The following is a 15,789-nucleotide window of genomic DNA, read 5'->3' as shown; positions in this document are numbered from 1 at the left end:
CTCTTTGGGTGTTAATCATATAGCGATGTGAACTAGATTATTAACTCTAGTAAATCCTTTGGGTGTTGGTCACATGACGATGCGAACTATGGGTGTTAATCACATACAGATGTGAATATTGGTGTTGAATCACATGATAATGTGAACTAGATTATTGACTCTAGTGCAAGTGGGAGACTGATGGAAATATGCCCTAGAGGCAATAATAAAGTTATTATTTATTTCCTTATATCATGATAAATGTTTATTATTCATGCTAGAATTGTATTAACCGGAAACATAATACATGTGTGAATACATAGACAAACATAGTGTCACTAGTATGCCTCTACTTGACTAGCTCGTTTATCAAAGATGGCTATGTTTCCTAGCCATGGACAAAAGAGTTGTCATTTGATTAACGGGATCACATCATTAGGAGAATGATGTGATTGACATGACCCATTCCGTTATCTTAGCACTTGATCGTTTAGTATGTTGCTATTGCTTTCTTCATGACTTATACATGTTCCTATGACTATGAGATTATGCAACTCCCGTTTACTGGAGGAACACTTTGTGTGCTACCAAACGTCACAACGTAACTGGGTGATTATAAAGGAGCTCTACAGGTGTCTCCGAAGGTACATGTTGGGTTGGCGTATTTCGAGATTAGGATTTGTCACTCCGATTGTCGGAGAGGTATCTCTGGCCCTCTCGGTAATGCACATCACTATAAGCCTTGCAAACAATGTAGCTAATGAGTTAGTTACGGAATTATGCATTACGTAACGAGTAAAGAGACTTGCCGGTAATGAGATTGAACTGGGTATTAGATACCGACGATCGAATCTCGGGCAAGTAACATGCCGATGACAAAGGGAACAAACGTATGTTGTTATGCGGTTTGACCGATAAAGACCTTCGTAGAATATGTAGGAGCCAATATGAGCATCCAGGTTCCGCTATTGGTTATTGATCGAGAATAGTTCTAGGTCATGTCTACATAGTTCTCGAACCCGTAGGGTCCGCACGCTTAACATTACGATGACAGTTTCATTATGAGTTTATATGTTTTGATGTACCGAAGGTTGTTCGGAGTCCCAGATGTGATCCCGGACATGACGAGGAGTCTCGAAATGGTCGAGACATAAAGATTGATATATTGGAAGCCTATATTTGGATATCGGAATCGTTCCGGGAGAAACTGGGATTTTTCTGGAGTACCGGGGGGTTACTGGAACCCCCCCCCGGGGGTTATTGGGCCTACATGGGCCATGAGGGAGAAGAGGAGGGCCGGCCAGGACAGGCCGCGCGCCCCCTCCCCCTAGTCCGAATAGGACAAGGAAGGGGGGGGGGGCGGCGCCCCCGTTTCCTCTTTCCCCTCCCCCCTTTCCTTCTCGACCAAGGCAAGAGGGGGGAGTCCTACTCCCGGTGGGAGTAGGACTCCTCCAGGCGCACCCCTAGGGGGCCGGCCGCACCTCCCCCCTCCCTCCTTTATATACGGGGCAGGGGGCACCTCTAGACAGACAAGTTGATCTTCGTGATCGTTCCTTAGCCGTGTGCGGTGCCCCCCTCCACCATATTCCACCTCGGTCATATCGTTGCGGTGCTTAGGCGAAGCCCTGCGTCGGTAGAACATCATCATCGTCACCATGCCGTCGTGCTGACGGAACTCATCCCCGACACCCTGCTAGATCGGAGTCCAGGGATCGTCATCAAGTTGAACGTGTGCTGAACTCGGAGATGCCGTATGCTCGGTGCTTGGATCGGTCGGATCGTGAAGACGTACGACTACATCAACCGCGTTGTCATAACGCTTCCGCTTTCGGTCTACAAGGGTACGTGGACACACTCTCCCCTCTCGTTGCTATGCATCACCATGATCTTGCATGTGCGTAGGATTTTTTTTGAAATTACTGCGTTACCCAACACTTCACTGTGCGCAGATTCAGGGTCAAGCTTGTCAGAATCATTTTCTGGATGACAGACAAACATACACCTTCAAAATTAGAAATAATGTTAAAGGAGAGTTAGAAGGCAACTGTTGTACCTGAACAGGTGTGGATCCAATAACAAGTTCAGAGTATTTGACAGACGAGTAGCCCACCACTATCAATTTCGGCGCAGAAATGACATTGATTCTTGTTGGACCTTCTTGATCAACTACAAGTAATCTCTCAAGTGAAGGTGTGTCCTCAATGACCATACTGTGGTACACCTTTTGTGATGTCTTGTTGTAGCACCAGCAACACACATAAATAGTCCGGAGAGTCATGGAGGTAATGTGGAAGCTACTCAACCCATTGATCGCCTAAAGACGAAGGTACTTGAGTGGAGTACAGCCGCGGAGCAGGCGCTCCATGTCATCCTTTGGGATGCAGACGACAATGAGATTGAGGTGCTTCAGTCGTGGTATAAAAAGAGGAGGCGTGTTATTAAGGGGGGATGGCAGTTCATGAACTTGGCGAGGCGCAACGTGGGCATGAGGCGGAGCGCGGGCGTTGGCAGCGAGCGCATATGCCCATCATTAAAACTGGGCTCCTCGAGCTGATCTAGGGTGGGGGATCTGAACCACTCGTCAAGCTTGGCTCGGTCTTTGCCGTTGGAACGGAACTTGCCCATGCTAAGGCCTTTGATTGGGCCATGGTGACTGCCAGGATCTGGGACAATGCATCCAAGCTTTTGCAATAGCCATGGCAGAGCTCTGGGCATTAATGAGGTCGAGAGGGTTGGAGTGCTATAGGGGGCGCCACCACTGGGAAAGGATGGTTGTCCGTGCCCCATGTTTGATTGTGAGGAGGAGGATTATGACTATCAACATATCATCAGGGAGGCTGCTGGTGAAGTCTAGGCCTACTGGAGTCGCTTGCGGTTCTTGCTCGACCCGCCTCTGCTTGTTGGCAGCCTCATTCTCCACCTCCAGAGTCTCCTCTTCAGTGGCACTTTCTAATATAAGTGGGAGTGAAGGGAATATTTAGTTAAAACGGGGCAAAAGAAAAGTGTATTGGTAACTAGAAGTTAGTAGGTAGGAATAGAGTAAGAAAATGGAATAACATTTGGTTGCCTAAATACTACACAATTCCTTTGATATTGCTGGGTAAGTCAACAAGCAGATACTTGAAAAGAACACTTAGTTCAAACAAAGTCTGGGCGGATGATATCGTCGGGGAAGTTAGCATATATCTGATGACCAAGCTCTTTTATGTGCACTGCAATTTTAGTGCCAGCTTTCAGTACATAAAACTTAGAAATTTCTGTCCAAAGGCCCGTGCCAAAATAGGAGTGACCACGTTCATCAAGTCTTACATAAGCAACGACTGTGAATCCATGGTTTGTGTTCAGTATGACATCCCGGCAGTCTTGAGTTATGTAAAGGGCAAGATTGTGTACTACAGATGTTGTTGCATAGCAAGGGAAGTGCTGCAGAAAATGGTAGGATTGTTAAAGAATATGGTAACATGCAAATATGGGCAAAATTGAAAGAACAGTGCAACAATTGAAATTAAAGGGCAAAAATCTATAATTAAGCAAGTGTAACCATGATGTCATGAAAATATGAGAGTAAATGAAGGAACAATACATCATTAATTTGCCTAATATAGGAAGAAGAGGAAAAAATCTCCTTTGACATATATGCTGCATGTGGCACCTTTTATCCAAATGTAGCAATATATAGTATATGTTCAACAAAGTAGGCCATGCCAATCGATGTAGGGTGAGATTGAACATATCATGCGCATCCTGAAGTCATCTGGTATGGTGAGATGGAACTCCATGGATGTCTGGCCGAGGCCGCAAAGTCCTGATGTGTCCATGCACTGTACACTTTACGAATGAAAGAAAACCCTCAAAGCTCGAATAAAAATGAATTCACGATGATTTTGGCTGGTGATTAAAGGAGTCAGATGAACTGTGATAAGAGATGAGAGAATATCTCGGTAAATTAGTTACCTTGTTGTCCATGAGAAAAAAAACCCAATAGCGCGGATTTCCCAATTGGGCTGAGCTGGGCCGACGGCGAGCAGCATCGAGAAAGTCGATGACGATAGGCGGCGGCAAGCGGAAGTGGCAAAATGCGATGGGGTTTGCCGGCAGCCTGGGTAACAGCCGTCGAGCTAAGTGGTTATCGTGGTGATAGGCGGTGCCATGCAGAGTCGCGGAGGAGCTTGTGCATGTGTGAATGGGGACCAGAGGCGGTGGCTGGTTGGGTGATGGTTTTTGTAACGTGGGGATGGTGAGGTTTTTCTTTTTTTCTTTTTGAATTGGGTGGTGAGGATTTTCTGTTGCACAAAGTGTTTCAGAGGCAACGGGTTGCTAGAGCTAACCGTGTGTGATTGACGTAACTGGGAAAATGGAATTCATTGCACACGGTTTCAATTTGGGAAAAAATAACCATGTTTCAGGGTGGTTCCACTTTTCCTCCATCGGCTGAATCTAAATTTTTTATGCACGCTAAACATTCACCCTAATATGCATAAAATTCCATCAACCAAACCGAGTGCATCCATATCCCACATTTAGATATAAGTAAACATAGATTAAACATACTCGGGCACAAATAATAAGCGTACACAAGCATAGTTCAACCATATATAGTTCAACCATCATTAAGCATACTCAAGCACATTTATAATTAAGACACTACATAGCCATACATAGTTCAACCCCACATCTCATCTCATCTGCCGGCAAGATCCTGAAGCTTCTCCAGGTACTCAGCGTACGCGGCGTGCGCCCCCCTGCGAGAATACTTCTGCCTGAAGGAGCCAACGGCTCGTCCTCTTGCATGCGCCAGAACACTTTCATACGCATCATGAAGCTTTTGGTTGCAAAATGGGCATCGAAAGCCCCAGTTCCAGGTCCTAATACACTTGTTATGCATTCCCGCATAATGCTCCATGAGGATTTGCCTCTTATACCTCCTCTGACCATCTTCATCCTCGTTGTCGACATCGTCAGATAGCACCTATACATATAGTAAAAAATTGTGGCGTCAAATTTGGAATACAAACTAATCTCTTGCGAACATTTGGCAGTTACCAAATTTTGGCATCAAATCAATTTCTACATGCCGTAAAGTAGAATTAGGAATTTATGGCTATTGTTTTAGACATAGCCAAAGATTATGGTTCGATTTTTAAGCACAATCGTCTATGTACAGACCATTCTTGAATAAAAGGCACAAACATATATGTAGGTCATTCAAAATCAATTGTCAAGACCTGGCTAGGAATTATTAGCACGAACACTAACCCTAGTCAGATTATTAGCAGAAATCATTTGCACGGATGAAATAACTAATCACTTATTATTTGTACCATTCAAACAATCAATACACTACACGGATCTAAGGAGACTTACTCAGATTTCATGGATTGAGAGAACATAACCATAGGATTTCTATTCCAAAAACGAGGAGGCAGGAGTAACATGGGAAACCCTAGGATGTATTTGACACATAAATGGGTATAGATGACTAACCGGTTATCCATCGCCGTTGGAGTCGTCGCTGGAGTGGTTGTCGGAGTCGTCGCCCGAGTCATCACAAGAGTCATCGCTGGAGTCAGTGTGGACCTTCGGCTCCGGCTATGGAAGCACCATGTTGTCGACGATGTCAAGGTGCAATGATACCTCATCGGCGACGACGAAAACCTCTGTCTCCATCTTCACGTCGTGTTCCGGTGCTTCAGCAGCCCCGACGTCGCCACTCCCTCCGATGGGGCGCTTCGGCGACATCCTCATACACTCACGACTTTGATGACTGAGAGCGACGTCGAGGATGTAGGCAAAGAAAGAGGATTGTGTGTGTGGTGAGGATGGGGGATGCAGCCGCTCGGGCGGTCCATTAATATGGAGTAGTGGGAGAGAGGCGGGCAGCGGTCAAACCGCTGGCTTGCCTCCCGGTGAGTCGTCACAGAAAACTGCTGGCATGCCTACCATCATTTCACATAGCTACTCGCACGCCCCCAATGACTCTGCGCCTCCCATCAATTTCACACAGCTGGCGCAGTAGACTGTTGGCACGCCTCCCGTCAATTCACACACCTGCACGCACGCCTCCCGGTCTGCCTGCGCGGCAGACTGCTCGCATGCGACCCGTCAACTCACGCATGTTCTCACGACACACAGGATGCATGGCGACACGTATATTGTTTATTTTGATGATTAATGTTGTCGCTTTATTGCTTAACCGAAGCATGACATGTATCCATTGTTGGTCTAACGCCCATGGTTCAAATAAATAAACCGTTGCGATATTGGTTCCCAATTATTAATAATCTCCTGTTTGGAAGAAGATAAAAATTACATCAAAACTTGTCTCAAATTTGACAAAAAAGTACAGTACCACTGTGTATTGGTGTCGATATGACAAGACGATAAGTTTCATGAATTTCAAGTAAATTTTGGATGTACTACTAGATTCTAAAAATCAAGATCCTCAATGTTTGAAATTTCTTGCACGGGGAGTAAACATGCACCCAGTGACACACATGTGTTTTTCCAATCCATTTAGATGCACTGTCACGTGTGCATGTAGCTCAAATTTGATTTTTGCACATTATACCCCTATAAAATCAATCAATGTACAAAAAAAGTCTTAATGATCTCTATTTTTTTCATAATTAAAACGTCCCTCCTTTGGTAACATATATTCACCGCATAAATTTTTAACATGCATCGTAGTTGTGTGTATGCGTCTAGGGGGTGTCTGGTAGTACACTACGAGTCATGAGACACATTGTGGGATTGGCCGTTTTGTGAGGCAGGTGCCACATCAAAGTCGTTAATTTGTTATTTAAAACATTGCACAACCCTTTCATACATACATGTTTGGTCCACATGCAGTCGGTGGTTGTCCTACATGACACTCACTCGCGTGTGACGCTTTCTATGGGACCGTGAGGTCGTCATCCATCACTTTGACCTACAATCGGCAGAGAGGTTAATTTGAATAGCAAGGTTGATTCTTTTTGGTTTGTGTTACAGTGGGAGTATATAGTACACATCGAAGAGGTGGGAGGGGACCAGCATATATATACTATGTATGCATCCACGAATACACCTCACTCAATGTGGGGACTTTTCGGTTTCCGAGGCACGTGCCACATCAAAGCTGTGCATTGCCTATTCAAACATCACACAACACCTCTTTGGGCCACATGCATGTGTAGGCGGTGGTTATCCTAGGACAATCACGTCTGACACTTCCATCTGTGGGCCCGCGAGGTCATCGTCCATATGCATGCATCACTTTGACCTACATCGGGAGAGGTTAATTAATTTCACCATCGATGAGGGTTATTTTTGGTTTGTATTACGGTAGGAGCATATAGTATGCGTTGAAGAGGGGGGAGGGGGACCAGCATATATACTACGCTTCATGAACTTCGCTCTGTGTGGGGACTTTATGGTTTTCGAGGCATGTGCCACAGCAAAGTTGTGCATTTTGGGTATTCAAACATCACAACCACACACACCTCCATACATATGTCTGGCCCACATGCAAAGCGATGGCGGTTGTCCTCTAGCACCCATTCATGCAGTTATTAGCAATATCGATGCTTTCCATCTGTGGGCCCGCTTGGTCCATCACTACTTTCAACGACGAGAGGGGTTAATTTGACTTAGGAGAGGATTATTTTTTGGTTTATATTACGGTATATAGGTCATACTCTGGGATGACATGATATAGTTTGAGCACACGCATGTGTACGCATGAATACCTCCCACCGAGTCGAAGTGGGCAGCGGGGGGAGGGGAAGCGCACCATGACATGTCATGATTCAATCTCGCTCTGTGTGAGGACTGTATGATTTTCGACGCAACGCGCCACATCAATGTTGTGCATGGATTCAAACAGCATGCACACATCACCTCCATACATGCATATGCATGCAGTGGTTGTCTTCGAACGGTACTGTCCCTCATGTGGTTATCGGTGGTAAGCCTATATATTCATGGGCCCGCGTGGGCATCCATGATCACTTTGACCGACAACGAGATAGGTTACCATGCATTGTGGATTCTTCTTCTTTGGTTCGTGTTATCGTAGTAGGTCATGGTGAGATTCTAGACCTAAGTTTGAGCACATACGTACATATGCGTGCATATGAATCCTCGTCACGGGCTCGAAGTGTGGTGTGACGTCATACATACATACAACGCATCGTCAACTAACCCTCGCTTCGTGTGGGGATTTCTGGTTCCAAAGCACGGTGCCACATCAAAGTTTTGTTCCATTGGGTATTCAAACATCAAAATTGATCCATACATATGTTTGGGCCACATGCAGGTAGTGGTTGTCTTTGGGCACTGATATGTCTCCAACGTATCTATAATTTTTGATTGTTTGATGCTATTATATTATCTGTTTTGGATGTTTAATATGAATTTATATGCTATTTTATATTAGTTTTGGGACTAATCTATTAACCGAGGGCCCAGTGCCAGTTTCTGTTTTTTTTTGCCTATTTTAGAGTTTCGCGGAAAAGGAATACTAAACAGAGTCCAAACGGAATGAAACTTTCGCGATGATGTTTCTTGGACCAGAAGCAAACCAGGAGACTTGGAGATGAAGTCGGAGACTCAACGAGGCAGCCACGAGGGTGGAGGGTGCACCCAGGGGGGTAGGGCACGCCCCCTACCTCGTGGGCCCCTCGAAGCTCTCTTGACCTAGTTTCTTCACCTATATATACTCTTATACCCCCAAAACATCAGGAGGAGTCACGAAAACACTTTTCCACCACCGCAACCTTCTGTACCGGTGAGATCCCATCTAGGGGCCTTTTTCGGCATCCTGCCGGAGGGGGATTCGATCACGAAGGGCTTCTACATCAACACCATTACCCTTCTGATGAAGTATGAGTAGTTTACCACAGACCTACGGGCATGGCTAGTAGCTAGATGGCTTCTTCTCTCTCTTTGATTCTCAATACCATGTTCTCCTCGATGTTCTTGGAGATCAATTCGATGTAATACTCTTTTGCGGTGTGTTTACCGAGATCCGATGAGTTGTAGATTTATGATCAGATTATCTATGAATATTATTTGAGTCTTCTCTGAATTCTTATATGCGTGATTTGATATCTTTGCAAGTCACTTCGAATTATCGGTTTAGTTTGGCCTACTAGATTGGTTTTCCTTGCAATGGGTGAAGTGCTTAGCTTTGGGTTCAATCTTGCGGTGTCCTTTCCCAGTGATAGTAGGGGCAGCAAGGCACATATTGTATTGTTGCCATCGAGGATAAAAATATGGGTTTTTCATCATATTGCTTGAGTTAATTCCTCTACATCATGTCATCTTACTTAATGCGTTACTCCGTTCTTTATGAGCTTAATACTCTAGATGCATGCTAGATAGCAGTCGATGTGTGGAGTAATAGTAGTAGATGCAAAATTGTTTCGGTCTACTTGACACGGACATGATGCCTATATTCATGATCATTGCCTTAGATATCGTCATAATTATGCGCTCTTCTATCAATTGCTTGGCAATAATTTGTTCACCCGCCGTAATATTTGCTATCTTGAGAGAAGCAACTAGTGAAACCTATGGCCCTCGGGTCTCTTCTCCATCATATAAGTTCTCTTTTCCATCATACTAGTTTCCGATTTACTATTTTGCAATCTTTTACTTACCGATCTATAAACCAAAAGTACCAAAAATATTTACTTTACCGTTTATCTATCTCTATTAGATCTCACTTTTGCAAGTAACCGTGAAGGGATTGACAACCCCTTATTGTGTTGGGTGCAAGTTTGTTGATTGTTTGTGCAGGTATTCGATGACTTGTGTGTTTTCTCCTACTGATTGATAACTTGGTTCTCAAACTGAAGGAAATACTTACTCTACTTTGCTACATCACCCTTTCCTCTTCAAGGGAAAAACCAACGCAAGCTCAAGAAGTAGATGCACTAGCTACTTGCGTGATTATTGGCAAACTAGCCCATCTTTGGGGTCACGTGGACGTCCATCACTTTGACCAATAACAAGAGAGAGGTTGTACGACCAAGTTGGATTCTTCTTGGTCCCTTTTACGATTCATCTTGGTTAGATGCCCTCTCCCATCGACTAAAAGTGTGTGTGTGTGTGTGTTTGAAGGGAGGGACTGCTACTTCGCACTTTGATAGGTGAACCTCCGTGGGGTCGGGGATGTTCGGTTAATTTGTGAGGCATGTGCCTCGTCAAAGTTGTGAATTGGGTATTTAAATGTCACACCACCCTTTTCATACATATAGTTGGGCTACGCGCAGGTGGTAAGTATGTGATCTCACCCCATCTTGCGCCAAAAGCACACATTTGTGGGCCTGCACGCGGTCCACCTTTCACTTGAAACTAAAGGGGACGTGGTTTGACCATGATGGACTACCATAGGTTTAGTGTTACGGTAGGGTGAAATGTTAGACCTAGAGATTTGGGGGCATGCATTCATAGCTAGGATTCCCCTCCTACCGACACGAGGGGGGGGGGGGGACAAGCAATACGGTTCGCTTTGGGAGACAGGTGCCACATCGAAGTTGTGCATTTGGTATTTGAACATCAAACCACCATTTTCGTTCATATTTTTGGTCCACATGCATGTGTGTTCGGTTCTAACCCTTTCCTGCGTTGTTTTCATCAAATTTATAAACATTAGACAAGTTGGATGACGCAACAGTCATGATTCACTGACACTACATGTGTGCCACACCGGTGCCCCTGTCACTCACATCAGCACAGTACATTGGGATCCACGAGGCTTCCCTCGCAATCTCAAAAATATCTACCCGTCTGTAGGGTTTTTCTGTTTGATAACACACAGTTATTATGTTTTTACCGTGTGTGATGTTTGTTGTTCCTGCTCCCGCCTGCATCCCTCGAAAATATCTGCACATCTCGAGGGTTTTTCTATTTGATAACACAAGGTTGTTATCTTGGGACCGAGTGTGATGCATCATACAAATTTTCAACAACCCAATATTTGACTCCCGCGTAGTAAACTTTTTAGTAGTCGCGTCATTTCCTCAAACACCCCCCTCCACACACACACACACCAAAAACTCCTCGCGTGCGTGCGCCCACACACACCACCACCACCACCACCACAACCCCTCCCTCGCTCGAAATCCTAGCATGGTTGCCGCCGCCAAAAGGCCTCCATTATCAACTGGTGACCCACAAGTATAGGGGATCAATTGTAGTCCTTTGGGTAAGTAAGAGTGTCGAACCCAACGAGGAGCAGAAGGAAATGACAAGTGGTTTTCAATAAGATATTTTCTGCAAGCACTGAAATAGTCGGTAACAGGTAGTTTGATAGAAAGATAATTTGTAATGGACAAGTAACGGTAACGGTAAATAAAGTGCAGCAAGGTAGCCCAATCCTTCCGTGGCAAAGGACAGACCAAAACAGTCTCTTATAATAAGCAAAGCGTTCTTGAGGGCACACGGGAATTTCATCTAGTCACTTTCATCATGTTGGTTTGATTTGCGTTCGTGTAACATCCCAAAATTGTAAATTTTGGAATGTTATATTAAATAAATAGTTTTGAATGTTTGCTTGATTGTTGTGTGAATGATTGAGTGAAATTGAGTACAATTTGAAAGTTTTGAAAGTTGAATGAGAGGGAATGAAATGACTTTCCCAAACTTTCAACCTTGCATTTTATCTCAATGAATTCAAACTCATTTCAACACAAAACCCTAGAGAGAAGATGACATGACTTCTTCCATTTGAAATCCAAAGGGTTTTTGAAAAGATTTGAATTCCATTTGGAAATATTTCAAATTCTGAAACTTTATGCAACTCAATGATTTTCATGAGAGAAGATAAAATGACTTCTTCAATTATATGAAATATGAGTTGGAAGTTAAAACGAATAAAATTGGAAGTCATTTGAAAGTATTTTGAAACCCCCTTTCAAATTTGGGATTATTTGGTTTTATTCAAATTATTTTTTCTCCTAAAAATAAATAAACGGAAATAAGGGTAAAATGATTCCCTTCAATGGAAAATTAGGAGAAAATAATTTTGAAATCATTTTGGTATTTTAAAAATGATTTTTGTTGGGTTTTAATGCAAGAGTAGCAATGTTTGTTTTTTTATTTTTGAGGATTTTATTTGAACTTTATAAATAGTTCATGTTTTCGGAAATGTTTTTTCTAAACATTTTGATATATAATGTGCCTATGTGAAAATAGTATTCTATTTTATTTATTTTAGATTTTTGTCTCTGTTTAATTAAATAGGGAAAAGCCTTTTTTTCAGCCGCAACCCACCAGCGATTCGGCCTAGCACTACCCTCTCTCTCTCTCTCTCTTCCCACACCGCACCGGCCCACTGGCCTTTCGGCCCACCGCCCGCGCGCACACCCGAAACGCCTCCGTCCCGGTCATCCGATCCCCTGGCACTCTCCCCACGCTCACTGACGGGTGGACCCCACTGTCGCCTTCCTCCTCCACGTGCAACCACAACAGAATCGCGCCACCGCCACCGGCGAATCCCGGATCTCTCGGGATCGAGAATCCCCTCACCCAACCCCTCCTCCAAGCCTCTGGGCTATAAAAGCCCCACCCTCTCATCCGTTTTTGCCCCTAAGCCCCAACCTCGACGCCCTCCTCTGCCTGAAATTCCTCGTCGGAGCCGAGCGCCACCGCCACACCATTGTTGCCCTGCCGCTCCACCCCGACCACCTCGTCACCGTCCAAACCCACCACCGATCCCTCATCGCTCACCTGCACCTCCCAACCCCTCGCCCAAGCTTCAACGCCTCGAGAATGAACTCGCCATCGACCACCGAACATCACCGCCACCGTCGAGATCGCCCTGCTCGAGTCCGTCGTCCCCGACCCTCGTCGACTCCACTCACATGGCCGCTGCTGTCGTCCGCATATCCTGGAGCCGCCGTCGTTGCTGGAGGACCACCGAAGCAGCTAGGCGCGTCGACCCGAGCCGCCGGAACCTCGCCGGAGTCACCCCGCCGCCGCGGTGAGCTCTCTCTCCCTCCTCATCCGTCCGGTCTACTTTATATGTCCCAGATTAGATTAGAATCGAACGGTTAGTTTTTTTTATCAGATAGGTTCACTTTGGTTTATTGTCCAGTTTAGATCGAACAGAGTCGTCTCAGTTTTCCTCTTTTAGCCGCAGCGCACCGTTTTCCTTAAGGCTCGGCCGTCCGTTCGTAGTTTAGGGCACCCGCACGCCTCGGCCAATCGTGTTGCGCCACGTGTAGGCTAGCCGACGCTTAGTGTTTTTCTTTTTCTGTTTTTGTTTTAGATTTAGAGAAATAGTCTTAATTTTGGATTGTTAATAACTTTTATGTTTTAGATCCAAATTGAGTGATTCTTTTTGCATTGGGTCACAAATTTGTTGAAGTTTCTGTTTGTGTACTTACTTTTCCAATTTGAGTTGTTTAAATTTGAATTTGAGGAAATTTGTTAAAATCACTATTTTGGCCATAACTTGAGTTTTATAAAATATTTTTGATTGATTCTTTTTGCTACTGTTTGTTATTATTTTGTTTATCCAGTAGCATATGGTGATAAATTTTTAGTTTATTTTAAATTAGGCTTTTAGCAAAACAGTACTGTTTTAGTTATAGTTTTGTTTTAGTCTTTTCTTTATTGTTTTTATTAGTTTTGAATTATTTCTTTTTGTCACTTTTGACAAACTTAGTTTTGTTTCTGTTAGTCAATAAAATAAAACTTTATTTGTTTTTTAAAAATTTATTTTATTTAGTTTTGTATGAAAACTTGTATAGGACATAGTTAGAGTTTTATAAAAGCTTTTTATTTGTTTCTTTTTGTAAATAAAAGTTTTTATGAAAAATACTTTTTGTTAACTTAGTTGTTTTACTTTTTATTTTCTGTTAACTTATTAGTTTAGTGTTTTAATTGTAGTTAAGTTTTTACTTAGGACAAAACTATTTTTTTGTGTTATGTCTTAGAGTTTTCTTTAGTAGTTTTGTTGTGTAGTTTTCCTTTGTTTATTTCGTGTCCCTTGTTGATTTCGATGTTATTTGTTCGTTTTATTATGAGTGTTAGAATCGCCTGCTAGTATGTTTGCTTATATGAATGCTATGTTTGACTATATAGATATTCAATGGAGTGACAAATAGTTCTACCAAGTCATTATTCTGAGAATGTTATAATCTTCATCAAGTATTACCAGGCAAGTTCACTTTGACCATGTTTTTCATGCCCATGTTTTTATTGCATTTAGTGTCATCCTTGCAACAATCCTCTAGTAGTGTTATCGAATCTTGTAGTTGAGTAGAATGCATGAGGTAGGAACCCATCTCCCTGTTACCAAGCCTGGGACGTAATATAGTTTTAATGCTACGCTATAGTAGACGGGTTTTGGTATGAGTGCACGAGAGTGGTGTGAAGGAGGACTTTACGTCAATGACGACAACTCCATGATGGCATATGCAAGGACTGCATCTTCAAGGCCTCAAGACTTCAAGACTCAAGACAAGAATTCAAATACACACTACTTGGTGAAGGATGGTTGACGAGCACCTGGAGCAACTAGTGGATGGCCGATATGCATGGAGAAGCGCCATGACATCTTGCGGAAAGCTTCACCCAGACTCAAAGAGACAGAAGAATACTTCATGCCCGGAAGCTTACCTGTGCAACCGCAAGTCACTATGCGCTCTGGCTTGGTTGACCTTAGTTGTGACCCTAGCTGGGACGGTGCTAGCAGATGTAGAACTACGGTAGGATTGGATGAGCGCCAGACAGTGGTCAGGGGAACTCTTCGGAAGATCATGTTTCGGTCGTCTTGTTCTCAAACACCCCAAAGTGCGAGAATGTAAAAAAGAGGGATCTTGCGGGTAAATTGTACAAACCACTCCAGAGGGATAAAACCTAATCGATTAGCCGTGTCCCCGGTTACGGACAACTTGAGCCTCTGGACTTGGATCTATCTCAGAACTCTCAACACTGGACTGATAACTTAATTGTGGGTAACTTATGATGATTTGGGCTATGAGACATTGGTTGGCGGAACCATGTTATGATAGGAAACTCCATAGTACAGACTCCTGATATTTCCTTTGAAATAGGGAAAATAAAACCAGCTTTTATGCAAAACAAAACCCAGACACAGAGCCACACAGCCATATTGCATATAGAATAGTTTTATAATCTGCTTTCTCTTGTTGTGATCTTGCCGGTACATTCAATGTACTGACCTACACGGCGGCAACGTATCATGTTGCAAGATTATTTCTACGACGAGTAAGATTTACGATACAGGGATACGGTCTACACTCAACCTGCCGATGGCGTTGACGGGACTCCACACTGATTACTTGTTTCCGTTGAGACTTATGAGGTATATATAAGTTTTACGTTATTTATACAAGTGATTGCACTTTAATATATACATTGATGTACTGTGTGTGCCAGTATACTGATCCAGGGATGACATAGATACACAGTGGATTAACCATATGAGGTCGGGTCACTACATATATGGTATCAGAGCACATGTTGAAAGGATCGAGAAGAGGTGTCTAGAGGGGGTGAATAGACTCTCAACCAAGAAAAGTAGCAATTTTTAAGTTCTTCAAGTTGAGGTGGAGTTTAAGCACAAGTTTAAGCATCACAATGCAATTCAAGCAAGCATGCAAAGAGTATCTGAGCAGCGGAAAGTAAAACATGCAAATTGCAAGAATGTAAAGGGATGAGATTGGAGTGTGCAAATGCAATTGGAGACACAGAGATTTTTGGCGTGGTTCCGATAGGTGGTGCTATCGTACATCCACGTTGATGGAGACTTCCAACCACGAAGGGTAATGGCTGCGCGAGTCCACGGAGGGCTCC

The sequence above is a fragment of the Triticum dicoccoides genome, chromosome 2B (genome assembly GCF_002162155.2).
Source record: "Triticum dicoccoides isolate Atlit2015 ecotype Zavitan chromosome 2B, WEW_v2.0, whole genome shotgun sequence".
NCBI lineage: Eukaryota > Viridiplantae > Streptophyta > Magnoliopsida > Poales > Poaceae > Triticum > Triticum dicoccoides.
The sequence above is the reverse complement of the archived record's forward strand: the minus strand, read 5'-3'. Positions refer to the sequence as shown.